The sequence below is a fragment of the Mustelus asterias genome, chromosome 3, assembly GCF_964213995.1.
Source record: "Mustelus asterias chromosome 3, sMusAst1.hap1.1, whole genome shotgun sequence".
In the NCBI taxonomy this organism is placed as follows: Eukaryota; Metazoa; Chordata; class Chondrichthyes; order Carcharhiniformes; family Triakidae; genus Mustelus; species Mustelus asterias.
The window spans coordinates 153201285-153223742 of record NC_135803.1 but is presented as its reverse complement, the minus strand read 5'-3'; positions in this window follow the sequence as shown (position 1 = coordinate 153223742).

Below are 22458 nucleotides of genomic sequence, written 5' to 3'. Positions count from 1 at the left end.
TGTCGAGGTTCATCCCGAGCAGCTCCGTGAAGCAGGACTCTGTGCTCTACGGAATATTTCCAGGGATGGGGATTCTCTGCTCTACGGGCTGTTTCCAGGGACGCATACCAAGACAAATATCAACTGCTGCTGGAAGGTCATCAACTCGGTGAAGGATGCTCTTTGGTCCGCCCAAAACCTGCTGATCTTCCAGTGCAAAGATTTGTCCTCAACCGAGTGTTGCAGACTGACATATTCCAAGGTCCAGGACTACGTGCTGAGGGACACTCTCAAGCTCGGGGCAGCCGCCGCAAAGGCACAATGGGGAAAGACCACCGTTTAAAACCAAGGCAGACCGAGGGGCTGTAAAAACCCTCAGACTGCGGAACTGTGGAACTCTGTAAAAACAGCATGCAGTGAAATGTGACGAATGTATGTAGTTTGTTGAAAAACTGAACTGTAATGTCTGTAATGTCTTGGAACCGAGCAGTGTAAAATATTGAAGTTAAGGGAATTGTAAATATGACTGTTTTTGCACTGTCTGTAATGATTGAAAATGTCGTTTCTGCAATGGTTTATTTCAGAGTATTTATGAATAAAGTATATTTTTGAAATTAAAAAAAGTGCGATTTCTCGGCCTTTTGGCTCGGATCAAGTGTAGTTTTGGCATCCTGCACTTGGTTGAAGTCATGAGGTTACGCTGAGGCTTCACTTGAGGCAATTTTTTAAAGCAGCGTTTAGGCGTTTTGGCTAAGATGCAAATAAGATCAAGCTTTGGAGAAGGTGCAATGCCTACTTCAATCATCTTGGATTATGTAGATCAAGTCCAGGACAGGAAGTGAGAGCCCTGTCTTGTCAGCTTGGATCGGGAATGTCTCACTTGCTGAGACATTTTAATTGGACTTGGATTGGATTGAATGGGATATAAACAAAAAAAAAGTGTGATTTAGACTCCTTGCCTGCTCCTGAAGGAAGTTCACTCTAAAGGAAATTCCACTCTAAACGTAGCTATCACTGTTCCCTCCCAGTGATGTCTTTTGATTGTTTATTTCCCACTCTCTCCAGGGTTTGCTTTCCATAGGGGTAGCTCAAATGAAAGCTGCATAACTGAAGGGCCTACCTCATGTCTGACGGCCAGCATCCTGCCTGTCGACCACAGCATAAGACTTCTCCGGCCCCGCTAGTCCAAAAGCTGAAAATTCCCGCCCGGCCGCCAATGGGGTTTCACATTGTCCACAACCCGCCCGCTAAAATTCCTGTGGCGAGCGGGATGGGAGAATTCCGCCCACTGTTTCTTCCCAAAACATGCTGACTCGATAAAGGATAGGAGGTCAGCCAGCCTCTTGAGGGGGAGGCGATGGTCCATTGATATTATCGCTGGACTATTAATCCAGAAGCTTAGGGGAGGCACGGTGGCACAGAGGTTAGCACCGCTGTCTCACACCTCCAGGGACCCGGGTTCGATTCCCGGCTTGGGTCACTGTCTGTGTGGAGTTTGCCCGTTCTCCCCGTGTCTGCATGGGTTTCCTCCGGGTGCTCCCGTTTCCTCACATAGTCCAAAGATGTGCAGGTTAGGTGCATTGGCCATGCTAAATTGCCCCTTAGTGTCCTGGCATGTGTAGGTTAGAGGGATTAGCAGGGTAAATATGTGGGATCATGGGGATAGGGCATAGGTGGGATTGTTGTCAGTGTAGATTTGATGGGCCAAATGGCCTCCTTCTATACCGTGGGGTTTCTATGATTCTAGTGTTCTGGGGACACGGGTTCGAATCCCGCCACGGCAGGTGGGGAATTTGAATTTCATAAAAATATCCAGAATTAAGAATCTACTGATGACCATGAAACCATTGTCGATTGTTGGAAAAACCCATCTGGTTCATTAATTGGGGCGGCATGTTAGCACAGTGGTTAGCGATGCTGCTTCACAGTGCCAGGGACCCGGATTCAATTCCTGGCTTGGGTCGCTGTCTGTGTGGAGTCTACACGTTCTCCCCATGTCTGTGTGGGTTTCCTCCGGGCGTTCCAGTTTCCTCCCATAGTCTGAAAGACGTGCTGGTTCGGTGTATTGGCCCGAACAGGTGCCAGACTGTGACGATTAGGGGAATTTCACAGTAACTTCATTGCAGTGTTAATGTAAGCCTTACTTGTGACTAATAAATAAACTTTAACTTTAACTAATGTCCTTTAGGGAAGGAAATCTGCCATCCTTACCCAGTCTGGCCTACATGTGACCCCAGAGTCACAGCAATGTGGTTCACTCTTCACTGCCTTCCAAGGACAACTAGGGATGGGCAATAAATGCTGGCCAGCCAGCGACACCCATGTGCCACGAATGACTAATAAAAGCCTGTTCCATCATTGGATGAGGTCATGGCTGGTTTATGAACTAACTCCATATTTTTGCCATGTCTCCCTTAAGATCTTCAATTAACAAAACCCCATCAATCTCAATTTTGGAATTAGAAATTGACCGAACATCAGCTGCCCTTTGTGGAGGAGAATTCCAAATCCCTCCCACCCTTCATGTGTAGAAATGTTTCCCAACCTCACTCCGAAAAGGCCTGGCTTGAACTTTCAGGTGATGCCTCTGGTCCCAGTCTTCTCAAACAGTGAAAATAGTTTCCCTCTATTCGTTCTCCTTAATAAGAACAAAGAACAAAGAACAATACAGCACAGGAACAGGCCCTTCGGCCCTCCAAGCCCGCGCCGCTCCCCGGTCCAGGATTGAATCCTGAATCCAGGATCCCCGCCCAATAACTCGAAAGGTTGAATCAAATTACCCTTCAATCTTTTAAATTCCAGCGAATGCAATATTAATCTGTGTAATCCTATCTTATTATTTAGTGCTGTGAGTCCAGGTACCATTCTGGAATCTTAGAATTCCTACAGTGCAGAAGGAGGCCATTCAACCCATCGAGTCTGCACTGGCAACAATCCCAACCTATCCCCATAACCCCACACATTTACCCTGCTAACCCCCCTTGACACTATGGGACAATTTAGCATGGCCAATGCACCCAACCCGCACATCATTAGAGTGTGGGAGGAAACTGGAGCACCCGGAGGAAAGCCACACAGACATGGGGAGAACGTGCAGACTCCGCACAGACAGTGACCCGAGGCCGGAATTGAACCCGGGTTCCTGGCGCTGTGAGGCAGCAGTGCTAACCGCTGTGCCACCGTGCCACTCATTCCACATTTCTGCCAGTGGGATTTTCCATTCCTGTTGCAGTCAATGGACTTTCGATTGGCTGGCTCCATCCTTTCTGCGACGGGGCTGTAAAATGCAGCCCGCTGTGTAAACTCTTCCTTCAATTGAAGCTTCCTCGCACCAACTCCTACTCAAACATATTGGCCTGAATTCTCTGACCACTCATGCCCTGCTATCAGTGAGGATGGAGAATTTGGCGCTCAGACAAGTCTCCGTTCACTGCAGCGAGATGGGAGAATCCGGTCTGCAGGCGAGGTCGGAGAATCTGGCCTTTTATGTCCCTAGAGGCCTCAAACACTGTGGTGTTCTCTCAAACTTCTCTTCCTCCTCCAATCTGCAAGCTTTAATGAATTAGGTTGGTGTTGACGGAGCACCGCTCTTTGACCTCATCCTCTCTTCCTCACTCAATGCTGCACTGAGGGAAGACGGAGGCATCATCCTCAGATGAGACATTAAACCGAGGTTCTGCCCGCAAATGCAATGTTAGCATTCATGTCGAGAGGGCTAGAATACAAGAGCAGGGATGTACTTCTGAGGCTGTATAAGGCTCTGGTCAGACACCATTTGGAGTATTGTGAGCAGCTTTGGGCCCCATATCTAAAGAAGGATGTGCTGGTCTTGGAAAGGGTCCAGAGGAGGTTCACAAGAATGATTCTTGGAATGAAGAGTTTGTCGTATGAGGAACGGTTTAGGACTCTGGGTCTGTACTCGTTGGAGTTTAGAAGGATGAGGGGGGATCTTATTGAAACTTATAGGATACTGCGAGGCCCGGATAGAGTGGACGTGGAGAGGATGTTTCCACTAGTAGGAAAAACTAGAACCCGAGGGCACAACCTCAGGCTAAAGGGACGATCCTTTAAAACAGAGATGAGGAGGAATTTCTTCAGCCAGAGTGTGGTGAATCTGTGGAACTCTTTGCCGCAGAAGACTGTGGAGGCCAGGTCATTGAGTGTCTTTAAGACAGAGATAGGTAGATTCTTGATTAAGAAGGGAATCAGGGGTTATGGGGAAAAGGCAGGAGAATGGGGATGAGAAAAAAAATTAGCCATCCTTGAATGGTGGAGTAGACTCGATGGACCGAGTGGCTTAATTCAGCTACTATGTCTTCTGGTCTTGTGGTCTTATGGTCTGTCCTCTCAGCTCGACACAAACATCCCACAGCTGAAACATAGAAGTGTAGTCGAGCTCTCTCAGTACCCCAGTACTCGATCTGATTATTAGTTGTGGGAGCTCGCTGCGCAGTAAGTGGCTGCCGCCATTATAAGAGTGACCGGGCAGCACGGTGGCACACTGGTTAACACTGCTGCTTCACAGCGCCAGGCACCCGGGTTCGATTCCCGGTTTGGGTCACTATCTGTGTGGAGTCTGCACATTCTCTCCGTGTCTGCGTGGGTTTCCTCTGGATGCTCCGGTTTCCTACCACACTCCAAAGACCCTCGTCAGACCCCACTTGGAGTACTGTGCGCAGTTCTGGTCACCTCACTATAGGAAGGATGTGGAAAAGATTGAAAGGGTGCAGAGGCGATTTACAAGGATGTTGCCTGGATTGAGTGGCATGCCTTATGAGGATAGGCTGAGGGAGCTTGGTCTTTTCTCCTTGGAGAGACGAAGGATGAGAGGAGACCTAATAGAGGTGTATAAGATGTTGAGAAGCATAGATCGGGTGGACTCTCAGAGGCTTTTTCCCAGAGTGGAAATGTCTGCTACAAGAGGACACAGGTTAAGGTGCTGGGGGGTAGGTACAGGGGAGATGTTAGGGGTAAGTTTTTCACACAGAGGGTGGTGGGCGAGTGGAATCGGCTGCCGTCAGTGGTGGTGGAGGCAAACTCAATCGGGTCTTTTAAGAGACTCCTGGATGAGTACATGGAGCTTAATAGGATGGAGGGTTATAGGTAGGCCTAGAAGGTAGGGATGTGTTCGGCACAACTTGTGGGCCGAAGGGCCTGTTTGTGCCGTAGTTTTTCTATGTTTCTATGTGCGGATTAGGTGGATTAGCCACGCTATATTGTCCCTGATTGTCAGGGGAACTAGCTCGGGTAAACGCATGGGGTTATGGGGATAGGACCTGGATGGGATTGTGGTCGGTGTAGACTTGATGGGCCAAATGGCCTCTTTCTGCGTTGTAGGGATTCTATGGAGATTGTAGTATTTTCATGGTAGGTTATGTAAAGATACGTATCAGAAAGGCCTTATTGTACTCATCCATCAATCAGGCTGACACAGTTCTCCAGTTGTGTGGCATTCTGTTTCTTAAATGATTCCAGGGATTTTTCATCTGATCCTCTGCTGGAGATTAATTCCACATCTTAATCATCCTCCGTGAACTTTGTTGCTAAATGAGCAAAATTTACTATTTCCTCGTTCGAAGCCGTGCTCTCTGCTTCTGGCTCTGCAGTTTAAAATTATTTTCCAGCTTTATCTTATCCAAACATGTCTTCTGCATCACTCTCAGATCTCCCCTCAGTCTCCTCCTCCAATGTCCATCGGCCCCAAACTTAAGTTTTTTTTAGTTTATTTATTAGTGTCACAAGTAGGCTTACATTAACACTGCAATGAAGCTACTGTGAAAATCCCCTGGTGGCCACACTCTGGCGCCTGTTCGGGTGCACAGAGGGAGAATTTAGCATGGCCAATGCACCTAACCAGCACGTCTTTCAGACTGTGGGAGGAAACCCACGCGGACACGTGGGGAGAATGTGCTGACTCCACACAGACAGTGACCGAAGCCAGGAATCGAACCCGGGTCCCTGGCGCTGTGAGGCAGCAATGCTAACCACTGTGCCACCGTGCCGCCCCTTCTGCAATGATTCCTTACACCTCAGTCATAGAAGTATAGCAAGTAGGTGCAGGAGTCTGCATCAACATTCAATATGGTCATTCACTTTCAGTTTCTCACTCCTGCTTTCTCTCCGTACCCCTTGATTCCTGTAGCGTTGGAGTGCCTAGAACCAGGAGTTTAAAAATAAGGGGTCTCCTTTTCAAGAAGGAGATGAGGAGTTTTTATTTCCTCAGAGGGTTGCAAGCCTGTGGAATTCTCTTTCCCAGAGAGCAGAGAAGGCAGAGTCATTGAATTTATTCTAAAAAGTTTAAAGTTTATTTATTAATCACATGTAGGCTTACATTAACAGTGCAATGAAGTTAATGTGAAAATCCCCCAGTCACCACACTCCGGCGCCTGTTCGGGTAACTGAGGGAGAATTTAGCACGGCCAATGCATCTCATCAGCACGTCTTTTGGACCGTGGGAGGAAACCGGAGTACCCGGAGGAAACCCACGCAGACACGGGGAGAATGTGCAAACTCCACACAGACAGTGACCCAAGCAGGAATTGAACCCTGGAGCTGTGAGGCAGCAGTGCTAACCACTGTGCCACCGTGCCGCCCCAAAAAGCAGAGTTAGATAAATGCTGTAAATTCTAGGTGATGTAAGTGGTGATGTAATTTAAGTTAACAGCCCATGACCAGGAAGATTGGTGCAAGAACCGGTGAAGGTTCTAGTTCCTGATCGCTGTCCATTAACCTTAGCAGCCAAGTGTTGGCATTGGGCAAGGACAAGACTGAGACTTAGCTGTGACACCCAATAGCTTATGAATATTCCCCACTCCTCTACTCACCAACTCTTTGGCCAGTCTATATTCAACATTTGTGTTTATACATGGTTGGAATTTGTGACATTGCAAATCAGAGTTCCCCTAGTCCAGAATGAGGGGTCACAGTCTAGGAATAAGGGATAAACCATTCAGGACTGAGATGGGGAAGAACTTCTTCACTCAGAGAGTTGTGAACCTGTGGAATTCTCTCCCACAGAAAGCTGTTGGGGCCGGTTTGTTCGATATGTTCAAGAGGGAGCTGGACGTGGCCCTTGGGTATGGAGGTATGGAGAGAAAGCGGGAAACATCCTCCCAGCATCCACCCTGTCCGGTCCCCTCAGAGTCTTTGGTTCAATAAGATCACCTCTCAATTCTAAACTCCAATGTATATAGACCCAATCTGTCCATTCTTTCCTCCGAGGATAACTCTGTATTCGCAGGAATGAGTCCAGTGAACATTCTCTGAACTGCTTCTATTTATATCCTTTCTTAAATAAGGAGACTATTACCATACTCAGTGCTCCAGATGAAGCCTCACCCATGCCCTGTACAACGGTAGCAAATCTAAACTCTCTCCAGTTTCTTCAGTTCTGATGAAGGGTCGTTGACCTTGGCATGTCATAACATTCAAGGCTTTGGGCCAAGTGCTAGCAAGTGGGAAGGTCAGGACCTTTCATGTGTCGGTGCAGACTCGATGGGCCGAAGGGCCTCTTCTGCACTTTGATATTCTGTAACCTGAAAGTTAACTCTATTCCTCTCCCACAAATGCTGTCTGACCCATTGACTTCTTCCAGCTTTTGTGTTACGTTTATGCCACATTTCCTTCAATTCCTTTCTTCCCAATTTACCTTTAATTTGTTCATGGGATGGGGCATCGCTGGCTGGGCTGACATTTATTGCCCATTAAGAATCAACCACATTGCTGTGGCTCTGAACTCACATGTGGGCCAGACCAGGCAAGGACGGCAGATTTCCTTCCCTAAAGAACATTAGTGAACCAGATGTTTTTTTTTAACAACAATGGTTTCATGATCATCATTAGACTTTTAATTCCAAATTTTTATTGAATTCAAATTTCACCATCTGCCGTGGCGGGATTTGAACTTGGGTCCCCAGAGAATTACCCTGGGTCTCTGGATTACTAGCCCAATGACAATGCCACTATGCCACTCATTTAACTTCCTTCCCCAGTTTAATTTTCTCTCTGAAGGAATGAACCTTTATAAGTCATGGATTTGGCCTGAGTTGGAGTGAATTGTATTCAATTTTGGGCAGCAGGAGGAGAAGTCAAGGTCTTGGTAAGGGTGCAGGGAGCTGAGAATGGTACCAGGGATGAGCAGAGAAGAAGCTGTTCTTGAGTCGGTTGGTACGTGACTTCAGACTTTGGTATCTTTTTCTCGACGGAAGAAGATGGAAGAGAGAATGTCTGGGATGCGTGGGGTCCTTAATTATGCTGGCTGCTTTGCCAAGACAGTGGGAAGTGTAGACAGAGTCAATGTGGAGAGACAGGAGAAGCTGGGCTTGTTCTCTGTACAGCAGAGAAGGCAAAATGTAGTGATAATGAAGGTAAAATGCAGAATGTAGTGTTATGTCATAGCTAGGGTGTAGAGAAAGATCAACGTAATGCAAGGTAAGTCCATTCAAAAGTCTGATGGCAGCAGGGAAGAAGCTGTTCTTGAGTCGGTTGGTACGTGACCTCAGACTTTTGTATCTTTTTCCCGACGGAAGAAGGTGGAAGAGAGAATGTCTGGGATGCGTGGGGTCCTTAATTATGCTGGCTGCTTTGGCAAGACAGCAGGAAGTGTAGACAGAGTCAATGGATGGGAGGCTGATTTGCGTGTAGGATTGGGCTACATTCACGACATTTTGTAGTTCCTTGCGGTCTTGGGCAGAGCAGGAACCATACCAAGCTGTGATACAACTGGAAAGAATGCTTTCTATGGTGCATCTGTAAAAGTTGGTGAGAGTCATAGCGGACATGCCAAATTTTACAACAATTGACAATGGTTTCATGGTCATCGGTAGATTCTTAATTCCAGATATTTATTGAATTCAAATTCCACTATCTGCTGTGGTGGGATTTGAACCCGGGACCCCATCTGAGTTGCTGGATTACTAGTCAAGCAATAATAACACTAGGCCATCGCCTCCCCATTCACAGTGGTGTATGTCCGCAACTCTCTGCAGTGGCATCGCTCTCTCAAAAGACGAGGTAGGCGCCTACTTGACAACTGGAGAGAGAATTTTAAAAAGTGTTTGCTTTGATTTTCCAACATGGCTGCATGAAGAGAGAGATTGGAAAAAAGAGGCCCCATCTGCAACTGATCATCTCAATCAACCACCATTCAATCTGAAGTTATCAGCATTTGGGTTTTGTAAGCCAGGCAGGGAAGCGCAGAGCTGTGAATAATTTGTGTTTATGTCAGAACTTTCACGATCGCTGGAAACAAAGTGACAGTAGATCCCAATTTGCAAATCAGCGCCGAATTAGTGCTAAAATTAAATTAGAGACACGACAATGAGTTGAGCTACAGAAAGGATGTGTTTATTTTTGCCTTGCATTTCATTTATTTTTATTAGAACATAGAACATAGAAAACATACAGCACAAACAGGTCCTTCGGCCACAAGTTGCACCAGTCATGTCCCTACCTACCTAGGCTTATATATAGGCTTACCTATAACCCTCAATCCTATTAAGTCCCATGTACTCATCCAGAAGTCTCTTAAAAGACCCTATCGAGTTTGCCTCCACCACCACTGACAGCAGCCGATTCCACTCACCCACCACCCTCTAAGTGAAAAACTTACCCCTGACATCTCCTCTGTACCTACCCCCCCAGCACCTTAAACCTGTGTCCTCTCGTAGCATTCGTAGTATTCTTTTGCAGCATGTGGGCATCGTGGCTAGACCTGCATTTATTACCCATCTCTAAATTCCCTTGAGAAGGTGGTGGTGAGCTGCCATCTTGAATCGCTGCAGATTATGTTGCGTAGGTACACCCATAGCGCTGTTGGGGAGGGAGTTTCATGATTTTGACTCCCCGACAGTGAAGGAGCGGCCAATGTATTTCCAAGTCAGGATGGTGAGTGACTTGCAGGGGAGTCTCCAGGTGGTGGTGTACATGCAGTATACTGTGGATAAATGTGAGGTTATCCACTTTGGTAGCAATAATAGGAAGACAGAGTATTATTTGAATGGGTGTAAATTGAGAGAGGAGGATACTCAACGAGAGCCTGGAGTCCTCGTGCGTCAGTCACTGAGAGTAAGCGTGCAGGTACAGCAGGCAGTAAAGAAGGCAAATGGTATATTGGCCTTCATAGCGAGAGGATTTGAGTATATGGATAGGGATGTTTTGTTGCAATTGTATAGGGCGTTGGTGAGGCCACACCTGGAGTATTGTGAGCAGTTTTGGTGTCCTTATCTGAGGAAGGATGTCCTTGCTATAGAGGGAATAGTGGGCGGCACGGTAGCACAGTGGTTAGCACTGCTGCTTCACAGCTCCAGGGTCCCGGGTTCGATTCCCGGCTCGGGTCACTGTCTGTGTGGAGTTTGCACATTCTCCTCGTGTCTGCGTGGGTTTCCTCCGGGTGCTCCGGTTTCCTCCCACAGTCCAAAGATGTGCAGGTTAGGTTGATTGGCCAGGTTAAAAATTGCCCCTTAGAGTCCTGGGATGCGTAGGTTAGAGGGATTAGCGGGTAAATATGTGGGGATAGGTAGGGCCTGGGTGGGATTGTGGTCGGTGCAGACTCGATGGGCCGAATGGCCTCCTTCTGCACTGTAGGGTTTCTATGATTCTATGAGTACAGCAAAGGTTTAACAGGCAGATTCCTGGGATGGCAGGTCTGTCATATGAGGAGAGATTAAGTCGGTTAGGATTATATTCACTGGAGTTTAGAAGAGTGAGAGGGGGATCTCATAGAAACTTATAAAATTCTAGCAGGGTTAGACAGGGTAGATTCAGAAAGAATGTTCCCGATGGTCGAGGAGTCCAGAACTAGGGGGTCATAGTTTGAGGATAAGGGGTAAACCGTTTAGGACTGAGGTGAGGAGAAATTTCTTCTCCCAGAGGGTGGTGAATGTGTGGAATTTACTACCACAGAAAGTAGTTGAGGCCAAAAAGTTGTGTGATTTCAAGAAGAAATTAAATATCGCTCTTGGGGCTAAAGGGATCAAGGGATATGGGGGGAAGGGGGGGATCAGGATATTGAATTCGATGATCAGCCATGATCAAAATGAATGATGGAGCAGACTGGAAGGGCAGAATGGCCTCCTCCTGCTTCTAGTTTCTATGTTTCCCAGGTACCTGCTGCCTTTTTCCTTCTAGATAGTAGAGGTCATGGGATTTGGAAGGTTCTGAACTCAAAACTCTCCATCCTCACTGTTGGCGGTGGTGGCAGGATGTGAACGGTCAAAGAATTCCATCCGTTGTGTTTCTCTCCAGGGAAAAAGGCCAGTTTTTTTTCCCAGATCTTACCACACTGTCACAAAAAAACAGGTGGATGGGTTTCACGCTGTAATGTAGGGGGCGGGGACTCAACACTCTGGCAAAGCCCGGTTGCACCGCGATCGGGGCACCCTGTTTAAAGGAACGGCAGTTGGCGGGAGTGAGCTCAAGATCCCACTCACCATCCCACCATATGACTTTCACCCTTTTCTTTAACATTGGAAAAGAGGATAAAAGCTGTTTGACTGTAGATTTGATTTGATTTGATTTATTGTTGTCACATGTATGCAGTGAAACGTAATGTTTCTTGCGCGCTATACAGACAAAGCATACCGTACATAGAGAAGGAAAGGAGAGAGTGCAGAATGTAGCGTTACAGTCACAGCTAGGGTGTAGAGAAAGATCAACTTAATGCAAGGTAAGTCCATTCAAAATTCTGACAGCAGCAGGGAAGAAGCTGTTCTTGAGTTGGTTGGTTCGTGACCTCAGATTTTTGTATCCTTTTCCTGATGGAAGAAAGTGGAAGATAGTATGCCTGGGGTGCCTGGGGTCCTTAGTTATGCTGGCTGCTTATCCGAGGCAGCGGGAAGTGTAGACAGAGTCAATGGATGGGAGGCTGGTTTGTGTAATGGGCTGGGCTTCGTTCACGACGTTTTGTCGGGTAGTTTGAGGTCAGAGGTGTGTATTCATTCAGTGCTGGCAACCCTTGGGCTAACACTGCCAACTTTGCCCACACTCTGAACCCACCTTACTGCAACTGACTCCGTTTCTGTCCATTCCCTGCTTTAGAGTCTTAGGGGTGAATTTTCCCATTCCGCCACGGGAATCGTAGCGGGCAAGGGGCAGATCACGGAAAGGTCCGTTAACCTCAGAAGGGATTTTCCAATTTTGGGGGGGGGCGGGGAGCGGCCAGAAAATCCCGCCCATAGGGTGGAGAAAACCCATGCAGACATGGGGAGAATCGTGATCATTGACCTGTTTTGGTGATGTAGGTTGAAGGACACGGTGGCATAATTGTTAGCACTGCTGCCTCACAATTCCCGGCTTGGGTCACTGTCTGTGTGGAGTTTGCATATTCTCCCCGTGTCTGCGTGGGTTTCCTCCGGGTGCTCCGGTTTCCTCCCACAGTCCAAAGATGTTAGGTTAATTGGCCATGACAAATTGATACTTAGTGTCACGGGATAAGCGGGGGCAAATATGTTGGGTTATGGGAATAGGACCTGGGGGGATTGTGGTCGGTGCAGACTCGATGGGCCAAATGGCCTCCTTCTGCACTGTAGGGATTCTATGATTCTATAAATGTGAGGTGTCTTATAGTGCGTGGAATATTTTACCCAAGAGGGCAGATAGGACCTCTGTTTAGTGCCTCATTGGAAAAATTACGCCTCCAACAGTGCAGCTCTCCCATGGTGCTGCACTGGAACTGGTACCTTTGATTAAGTGTCAAGCTACCTACTGGGATGCAAAGCCGAAACCTTCATAGAAATCATAGAAACCCTACAGTGCAGAAGGAGGCCATTCGGCCCATCGAGTCTGCACCGACCACAATCCCACCCAGGCCCTACCCCCACATATTTACCCACTAATCCCTCTAATCTACACATCCCAGGACTCTAATGGGCAATTTTTAACCTGGCCAATCAACCTAACCCGCACATCTTTGGACTGTGGGAGGAAACCGGAGCACCCGGAGGAAACCCACGCAGACACGAGGAGAATGTGCAAACTCCACAGAGACAGTGACCCAAGCCGGGAATCGAACCCGGGACCCTGGAGCTGTGAAGCAGCAGTGCTAACCACTGTGCTACCGTGTCGCCTTCTTGACAGGGAAGCCAAATTTGCAACACTACATTCTGCACTCTCTCCCCAATGTACTCTATGAACTATGTTTTGTCTGTATAGTCCGCAAGAAACAATACTTTTCACTGTATCTCAATACATGTGACAACAATAAAACAAATCAAATCACTTTCCCCGACTACTCAGTATTCAAGCAGAGATGGGAAGGACAGGGTGTGAAACAAGAGGTTAAACAGAAACCCATTCTGATCAATGATTCGAACCTGAGACATTGGGGGGTGAATCTTCCTGTCTCACTCGCCATGGGAATCGGAGTGGGCGAGGGGTGGACCATGGAAAGGTCCGTTGACCTCGGGCGGGATTTTGGGGCGAGCGCGGCTGGAAAATCCTCACCAAGGGGCGGCACAGTGGGTTAGCACTGCTGCCTCACAGCGCCAGGGACCCGGGTTCAATTCCCGGCTTGGGTCACTGTTTGTGCGGAGTCTGCACGTTCTCCCCATGTCTGAGTGGGTTTCCTCCGGGTGCTCCGGTTTCCTCCCACACTCCAAAGATGTGCGGGTTAGGTGGATTCGCCTTGCTAAATTGTCCCTTAGTGTCAGGGGGATTAGCAGGGTAAATATGTCGGAGTTATGGGGATAGGGCCTGGGTGGGATTGTGGTCGGTGCAGATTCAATGGGCCAAATAGCTTCCTTCTGCACTGTAGGGATTCTATGATTCTCTGGATTAACTCTCTTTCTCTCTCCACAGGTGCTGTCTGAGTTACTGAATGTTTGCAGCATTTTCTGATTTTGTTCCTCCGATCACCACTGAATAAGTTGTCATGATAAGGGCAGTGAGGCACAAAATCAATAAAGACATGCGCGATTACAGGGTCATTCCACTCCAGATAACGATTGGTATTGTGCAGCACAGGGGAGATATGAAAAGGGAAAATGAGCAGAATACATATCCGCTCCATTAGTACTGAGAAAGAAAAGGCAGATTAATGAGTGAGAAGATTGTAGAATGTGTGCAAGGAGCAGGAAATCTTCCTCATCCAGAAAACAGTTAATGGGGATGTTAGGGACCACAGATCCATACCATTGTGTCAGTGTTTACAAGGAGTCCCCGGGGAGTGTGTCAGTATTTACAGGGGGTCCCCGGGGAGTGTGTCAGTATTAACAGAGGGTTCCCAGGGAGTGTGTCAGTCTTTACAGGGAGTCCCCGGGGGGAGTGTGTCAGTCTTTACAGGGAGTCCCCGGGGGGAGTGTGTCAGTATTTACAGGGGGTCCCCAGGGAATGTGTCAGTATTTACAGGGGGTCCCCGGGGAGTGTGTCAGTGTTTACAGGGGGTCCCTGGGGAGTGTGTCAGTATTTACAGGGGGTCCCCGGGGAGTGTGTCAGTATTTACAGGGGGTCCCCAGGAAGTGTGTCAGTATTTACAGGGGGGTCCCTGGGAAGTGTGTCAGTATTTACAGGGGGTCCCCGGGGAGTGTGTCAGTATTTACAGGGGGTCCCTGGGGAGCGTCTCAGTATTTACAGGGGGTCCCCGGGAGTGGGTCAATATTTACAGGGGGTCCCCGGGGAGTGTGTCAGTATTTACAGGGGGTCTCTGGGGAGTGTGTCAGTATTTACAGGGAGTCCCTGGGGAGTGTGTCAGTATTTACAGCGGGTGCCAGGAAGTGTGTCAGTGTTTACAGGGGGTCCCCGGGGAGTGTGTCAGTATTTACAGGGAGTCCCTGGGGAGTGTGTCAGTATTTACAGCGGGTGCCAGGAAGTGTGTCAGTGTTTACAGGGGGCCCCTGAGGAGTGTGTCAGTATTTACAGGGATTCCCCGGGGAGTGTGTCAGTATTTACAGGGGGTCCTCGGGGAGTGTGCCAGTATTTGCAGAGGGTCCCTGGAGCGTGTGTCAGTATTTACAGGGAGTACCCGGGGAGTGTGTCAGTATTTACAGGGGTTCCCCGGGGAGTGTGTCAGTATTTACAGGGGGTCTCTGGGAGTGTGTCAGTATTTACAGGGGGTCCCCGGGCGGAGTGTGTCAGTATTTACAGGGGGACCCCGGGGAGTGTGTCAGTATTTACAGGGAGTACCCGGGGAGTGTGTCAGTATTTACAGGGAGTACCCGGGGAGTGTGTCAGTATTTACAGGGGGACCCCGGGGAGTGTGTCAGTATTTACAGGGAGTACCCGGGGAGTGTGTCAGTATTTACAGGGAGTACCCGGGGAGTGTGTCAGTATTTACAGGGAGTACCCGGGGAGTGTGTCAGTATTTACAGGGGGTCCCCGGGCGGAGTGTGTCAGTATTTACAGGGGGTCCCCGGGGAGTGTGTCAGTATTTACAGCGATTCCCCGGGGAGTGTGCCAGTATTTGCAGAGGGTCCCTGGAGCGTGTGTCAGTATTTACAGGGAGTACCCGGGGAGTGTGTCAGTATTTACAGGGGTTCCCCGGGGAGTGTGTCAGTATTTGCAGAGGGTCCCTGGAGCTTGTGTCAGTGTTTACAGGGGGTACCCGGGGAGTGTGTCAGTATTTACAGGGAGTACCCGGGGAGTGTGTCAGTATTTACAGGGAGTACCCGGGGAGTGTGTCAGTATTTACAGGGAGTCCTCGGGGAGTGTGTCAGTATTTACAGGGGGTCCCCGGGGAGTGTGTCAGTATTTACAGGGATTCCCCGGGGCGTGTGCCAGTATTTGCAGAGGGTCCCTGGAGCATGTGTCAGTATTTACAGGGAGTACCCGGGGCGTGTGCCAGTATTTGCAGAGGGTCCCTGGAGCATGTGTCAGTATTTACAGGGATTCCCCGGGGCGTGTGCCAGTATTTGCAGAGGGTCCCTGGAGCGTGTGTCAGTATTTACAGGGAGTACCCGGGGAGTGTGTCAGTATTGACAGGGGTTCCCCGGGGAGTGTGTCAGTATTTGCAGAGGGTCCCTGGAGCTTGTGTCAGTGTTTACAGGGGGTACCCGGGGAGTGTGTCAGTATTAACAGGGGTTCCCCGGGGAGTGTGTCATTATTTGCAGAGGGTCCCTGGAGCTTGTGTCAGTGTTTACAGGGGGTACCCGGGGAGTGTGTCAGTGTTTACAGGGGGTACCCGGGGAGTGTGTCAGTATTTACAGGGGGTCCCCGGGGAGTGTGCCAGTATTTACAGGGGGTCCCCGGGGAGTGTGCCAGTATTTACAGGGGGTCCCCGGGGAGTGTGCCAGTATTTACAGGGGGTCCCCGGGGAGTGTGTCAGTATTTACAGGGCGTCCCCGGGGGAGTGTGTCAGTGTTTACAGGGGGTCCCCAGGGAGTGTGTCAGTATTTACAGGGGGTCCCTGGAGCGTGTGTCAGTATTTACAGGGCGTCCCCGGGGGAGTGTGTCAGTGTTTACAGGGTGTCCCCGGGGGAGTGTGTCAGTGTTTACAGGGGGTCCCCGGGGAAGTGTGTCAGTATTTACAGGGCGTCACCGGGGAAGTGTGTCAGTATTTACAGGGGGTCCCTGGAGCGTGTGTCAATATTTGCAAGGGGTCCCCGGGAAGTCTGTCAGTCTTCACTGGGGGGGGTCCCTGCAAATACTGACCATTGGTGGCTATGTCTTCAGCTACATGGACCCTAAGCTTTGGCATTTCCTCCCTAAAGGTAGGGCAGTTGATGTCATATACATGGATTTTAGTAAGGCGTTTGATAAGGTCCCCCATGTTCGGCTTATGATGAAAGTGAGGAGGTGTGGGATAGAGAGAAAGTTGGCCGATCGGATAGGTAACTGGCTATCTGAGCTGTAGAGATTTGCATTCTAATCAGTATTCTGTAATTTGATTTCTGTGTCTGTGCCCTGTTTGAGAACAGAGACCACTCCATCTGACGAAGGAGCATTGCTCCGAAAGCTTATGGTATTTGCTACCAAATAAACCTGTTGGACTTTAACCTGGTGTTGTGAGACTTCTTACTGTATCTGATCGAAGACAGAGGGTGGTGGTGGATGGAAAATTTTCAGACTGGAGGCAGGTTGCTAGCAGAGTGCCACAGGGATCAGTGCTTGGTCCTCTGCTCTTTGTGATTTTTATTAATGACTTAGAGGAGGGGGCTGAAGGGTGGATCAGTAAATTTGCTGATGACACCAAGATTGGTGGAGTAGTGGATGAGGTGGAGGGCTGTTGTAGGCTGCAAAGAGACATAGATAGGATGCAAAGCTGGGCTGAAAAATGGCAAATGGAGTTTAACCCTGATAAATGTGAGGTGATTCATTTTGGTAGGACTAATTTAAATGTGGATTACAGGGTCAAAGGTAGGGTTCTGAAGACTGTGGAGGAACAGAGAGATCTTGGGGTCCATATCCACAGATCTCTAAAGGTTGCCACTCAAGTGGATAGAGCTGTGAAGAAGGCCTATAGTGTGTTAGCTTTTATTAACAGGAGGTTGGAGTTTAAGAGCCATGGGGTTATGCTGCAACTGTACAGGACCTTGGTGAGACCACATTTGGAATATTGTATGCAGTTCTGGTCACCTCACTATAAGAAGGATGTGGAAGCGCTGGAAAGAGTGCAGAGGAGATTTACCAGGATGCTGCCTGGTTTGGAGGGTAGGTCTTATGAGGAAAGGTTGAGGGAGCTAGGGCTGTTCTCTCTGGAGCGGAGGAGGCTGAGGGGAGACTTAATAGAGGTTTATAAAATGATGAAGGGGATAGATAGAGTGAACGTTCAAAGACTATTTCCTCGGGTGGATGGAGCTATTACAAGGGGGCATAACTATAGGGTTCGTGGTGGGAGATATAGGAAGGATATCAGAGGTAGGTTCTTTACGCAGAGAGTGGTTGGGGTGTGGAATGGACTGCCTGCAGTGATAGTGGAGTCGGACACTTTAGGAACACTTAAGCGGTTGTTGGATAGGCACATGGAGCACACCAGGATGATAGGGAGTGGGATAGCTTGATCTTGGTTTCAGATAAAGCTCGGCACAACATCGTGGGCCGAAGGGCCTGTTCTGTGCTGCACTGTTCTATGTACTATGTCCTAAACCTCTTCATCATCTTTTAAACAGCTGTTACTTTGACCAAGCTTCTGGTCAAAGGTCTTAATGGCTCGTTCTTTTGTTTGGTGTCAATATTTTTGTCTCATTGGACACTGGCAAGTTGGTGTGGGATGTTTCAGTTCAGTAAATGTACTTCATGAATGCTGCCATTCATGGAGAGCTTCTGATGCAGTGGGCAGCATCTCTGCCTCTGGGCCAGAAACTACTGGTGGTAGTTACTTTGGGACAGCACGGTGGCACAGTGGTTAGCACTGCTGCCTCACAGCGCCAGGGACAGAGGTTCAATTCCCGGCTTGGGTCACTGTCTGTGTGGCGTCTGCACATTCTCCCCGTGTCTGCGTGGGTTTCCTCCGGGTGCTCCGGTTTCCTCCCACAGTCTGAAAGACGTGCTGGTTAGGGTGCATTGACCGTGCTAAATTCTCCCTCCGTGTACCCGAACAGGCACTGGTGTGTGGCGACGAGGGGACTTTCACAGTAACTTCATTGCAGTGTTAATGTAAGCCTACTTGTGACACTAACAAATAAACTTACCACTTGCTTATTGCCGTTGTTGAGTTGATGGGCCGAAGGGCCTTTACTGCGCTGCATGACTTTATGACTGCGGGTTCGAGCCCCACCCCAGAACTTGATGGCCAAGGAAGGTGCATTCATAACGCGGCCAAACAGGCTGAGTGTCAACCTGTAGAATCCTCCCAAACGTGCCAATGGCTGGCGGTAAGGGCAGGAGGGACCTCTGGTCAGCTATGCAGGAGTGGTGCCCCCCCAGGTATGAGCCCCTGGCGACAGACTAGCAACCTGTTCCTGGAATTACTAGCTATGGAAACAGACAAAATTCTGCCTCAGTGCCAGCACTGGGTGCGGGAAGAGAATTGGATTTGGAATAAATGCTGCTGGAGCCAGAATTCAGCCTGGGACTTTCTGATCGCTCTGACTTTAGATGTTTTTTTCGTCTGTTTTAGCAACCCTGAGAAATGGAGAAGGATACATGCTCCCTTTTACACTGAATAGTTTATTGCCTGCAGCTGAACAAACTCCCCTCATTCACTGTACAAATTATCTCAGTCACTTCAAACACTTGAATCTAATCGAGTATACACAGTGCAGAGCTATTTACTCTGAAGGAATGTTACAGGAAAATTATCTGTTTTTAATGGGGATGGGTCAAGCTATGTAAACCTCTCCTCGTGATCGATGATGATAGAGGTGAAATCAATTGATGTTGCCTTTGTCTGATTCTCTTCCCAAAGCTGACACGAGTTTGTGCAGCTCAATGTAGCGAGGAGTTTGCATAATATTCGCAAGGGGTCCCTCTCTCTGTCACTCGATGTTGGTTCTGTGGATGTGAGGAAGGTAAGAGGTGACTTACAAAAACTCACTGGAGGGAAGAGTGGAGCTATTCAAGCTTGGCATTCTCGGGAGAGGGGTTTGACTAATCTACCTTTGTGTTTGACTCATTTATTAGAGTTCTTTGAGTTTAGGTTGAAATCCTGGAACTCCCTCTCTAACAGCCTGGTATGGGAGGGTATTAGCTATGAGGAGAAATTGAATAAACTGGGATTGTTCTCCCTGGAAAGATGGAGGTTTTAGAAGTTTATAAAATTATGAGGGGTATAAATAGGGTGAACAGGTGGAAGCTTGTTCCCAGGGCGGGAATAACAATTAGAAGGGGGCACAAGTTGAAGGTAAGGGGGGAAAGGTTCAGTGGAGATGTGCGGGGGAAGTTTTTTATACAGAGAGCGATGGGGGCCTGGAATGTACTGGCAAGTGAAGTGGTTGAGGCAGATACATTAGTGACATTTAAGACTTATTTGGATAGACACATGAACAGATGGGGAATAGAGGGATACAGACGCTTGGTCTCAATCGGACAACATGATCGGCACAGGCTTGGTGGGCCGAAGGGCCTGTTCCTGTGCTGTACTGTTCTTTGTTCTTTGTAGCACTGTCGGTGTACTTTCATCTATAGGGACTGCAGCCTTTGAAGAACCATGATGTGGACAATCACCAGGCAAGAGTGTTCTCTTCCTGTTGGGGAACACCTCAGCGGTCACGGGCATTCAGCCTCTGATCTTCGGGTAAGCGTTCTCCAAGGCGGCCTTCATGACACGCGACAATGCAGAATCGCTGAGCAGAAACTGATAGCCAAGTTCCGCACACATGAGGACGGCCTCAACCGGGATCTTGGGTTCATGTCACACTATCTGTAACCCCCACGACTTGCCTGGGCTTGCAAAATCTCACTAACTGTCCTGGCTGGAGACAATACACATCTCTTTAACCTGTGCTTAACCCTCTCTCCACTCACATTGTCTGTACCTTTAGGACCTGATTACCTGTAAAGACTCGCATTCCACCCATTATCTTGTAAATTGAGTTTGTGTCTGTATATGCCCTGTTTGTGAACACAACTCCTCACTCACTTGAAGAAGGAGCGACACTCCGAAAGCTTGTGCTACCAAATAAACCTGTTGGACTTTAACCTGGTGTTGTGGGACATCTTATTGTGCCCACCCCAGTCCAACCCCAGCATCTCCACATTATAGTTGTGGTGGATTTGGAATTCCAGAAAACATTTGGCAAGGTGCCATGCCAAAGGTTACTAGACAAGAGCTAATGGTGTAACATACCGTGCCAGGGCGGCACGGTAGCACAGTGGTTAGCACTGCTGCTTCACAGCTCCAGGGTCCTGGGTTCGATTCCCGGCTCGGGTCACTGTCTGTGTGGAGTTTGCACATTCTCCTCGTGTCTGCGTGGGTTTCCTCCGGGTGCTCCGGTTTCCTCCCACAGGCCAAAGATGTGCGGGTTAGGTTGATTGGCCAGGTTAAAAATTGCCCCTTAGAGTCCTGGGATGCGTAGGTTAGAGGGATTAGCGGGTAAATATGTGGGGGTAGGGCCTGGGTGGGATTGTGGTCGGTGCAGACTCGATGGGCCGAATGGCCTCCTTCTGCACTGTAGGGTTTCTATGATTCTATGATATTAGCTTGGACAGAGGATTGGTTAGCTAACCAATTGGGGCGGCACGGTGGCACAGTGGTTAGCACTGCTGCCTCACCGTGCCAGGGACCCAGCTTGGGTCACTGCCTGTGTGGAGTCTGCACCTTCTCCCCGTGCACCTTCTCCCCGTGTCTGCGTGGGTTTCCTCCGGGTGCTCCGGTTTCTTCCCACAGTTCGAAAGACGCGCTAGTTAGGTGCATTGGCCATGCTAAATTCTCCCTCAGTGTACCTGAACAGGTGCCAGAGTGTGGCGACTCGGGGATTTTCACAGTAACTTCACTGCAGTGTTAATGTAAGCCGACTTGCGACTAATAAATAAACTTTAAATGTGTGGGGGTTACAGGGATAGGGCGGGGTAGAGGGTCTGGGTTAGACACTCTGCCAGAGTGTCAGTGCTGACTCAATGGGCCGAATGGCCTCTTTGGCCTGCAGGGATTCTATGGATTCTATGATTCTAATAGGAAATGGAGAGCAGGCATGATTGAGTTGGCAAGCTGTGACTGGTTGGATGCCGCAGGGATCAGTGCTGGGCCTTAACTAGTTACAACCTGTATCAATGATTTAGATGAAGGGTCTGAAGGCAGGATTGCTAAATTTGGTTGTGATGTAAATAGAGGTGGGAAAGTATGCTGTGAAGCGGACATAAGAAGTCAGTAAAGGGATATAGAAAGGCCAAATGAATGAGCAAACATCTGCAGATGGAGTTTAATGTGGGAAAATGTTAACTTTGGCAGGAAGAATTGAAAAAGAGTGTATTATTTAAATGGAGAAAGCTTGCAAAACTCTGAGGTACAGAGGGATCTGGGTGTCCTAGGACATGAATCTCAAACAGTTAACCAACAGGTGCAGCAAGTGATTGGGAAGGCAAATGGAATGATGTTGTTTATTGCAAGGGGAATGGAGTACAAAAGTAGGGTTGTTTTACGACAGTTGTATGGGGCATCGTTGAGATCACAGTTGGCATGCTGTGTACATTCCTTGTCTCCTCACTTAAGGAATGAAACATTTGCATTGTAGGCTGTTCACACAAGGTTCAGTGGGAGCAGAGAAAACCAACTTGAACTGCTGGGCAAAAGAAGCAATGGCAATGTGAAGAAATGGATTTCATGCAATGAATGGACCAATCAGGTTCTGGGAAGGGCAGCCTGAGAGTGTGGCAGAGGCAGATTCAATTGCGGCTTTCCAATGCGAATTGGATCGTTACCTGGAGAGAAAGGATTTTCAGGGATACAGGGAAAAGGTGGGCAAGTGGCACCAGATGAGCTGCCCTTGACCTAGCACAGACACAACGGGCTGAATGGCCTTCTTCTTTAGCGGTATCTGTGCTATGATTTTATGATCTGCCCATTTGTGGCATTGCTGTCTGTGGGAGTTTGCTATGCACAATTTTGTTGCTGTCTTATAGAATCATAGAATCCCTACAGTGCAGAAGGAAGCCATTCGGCCCACCGAGTCT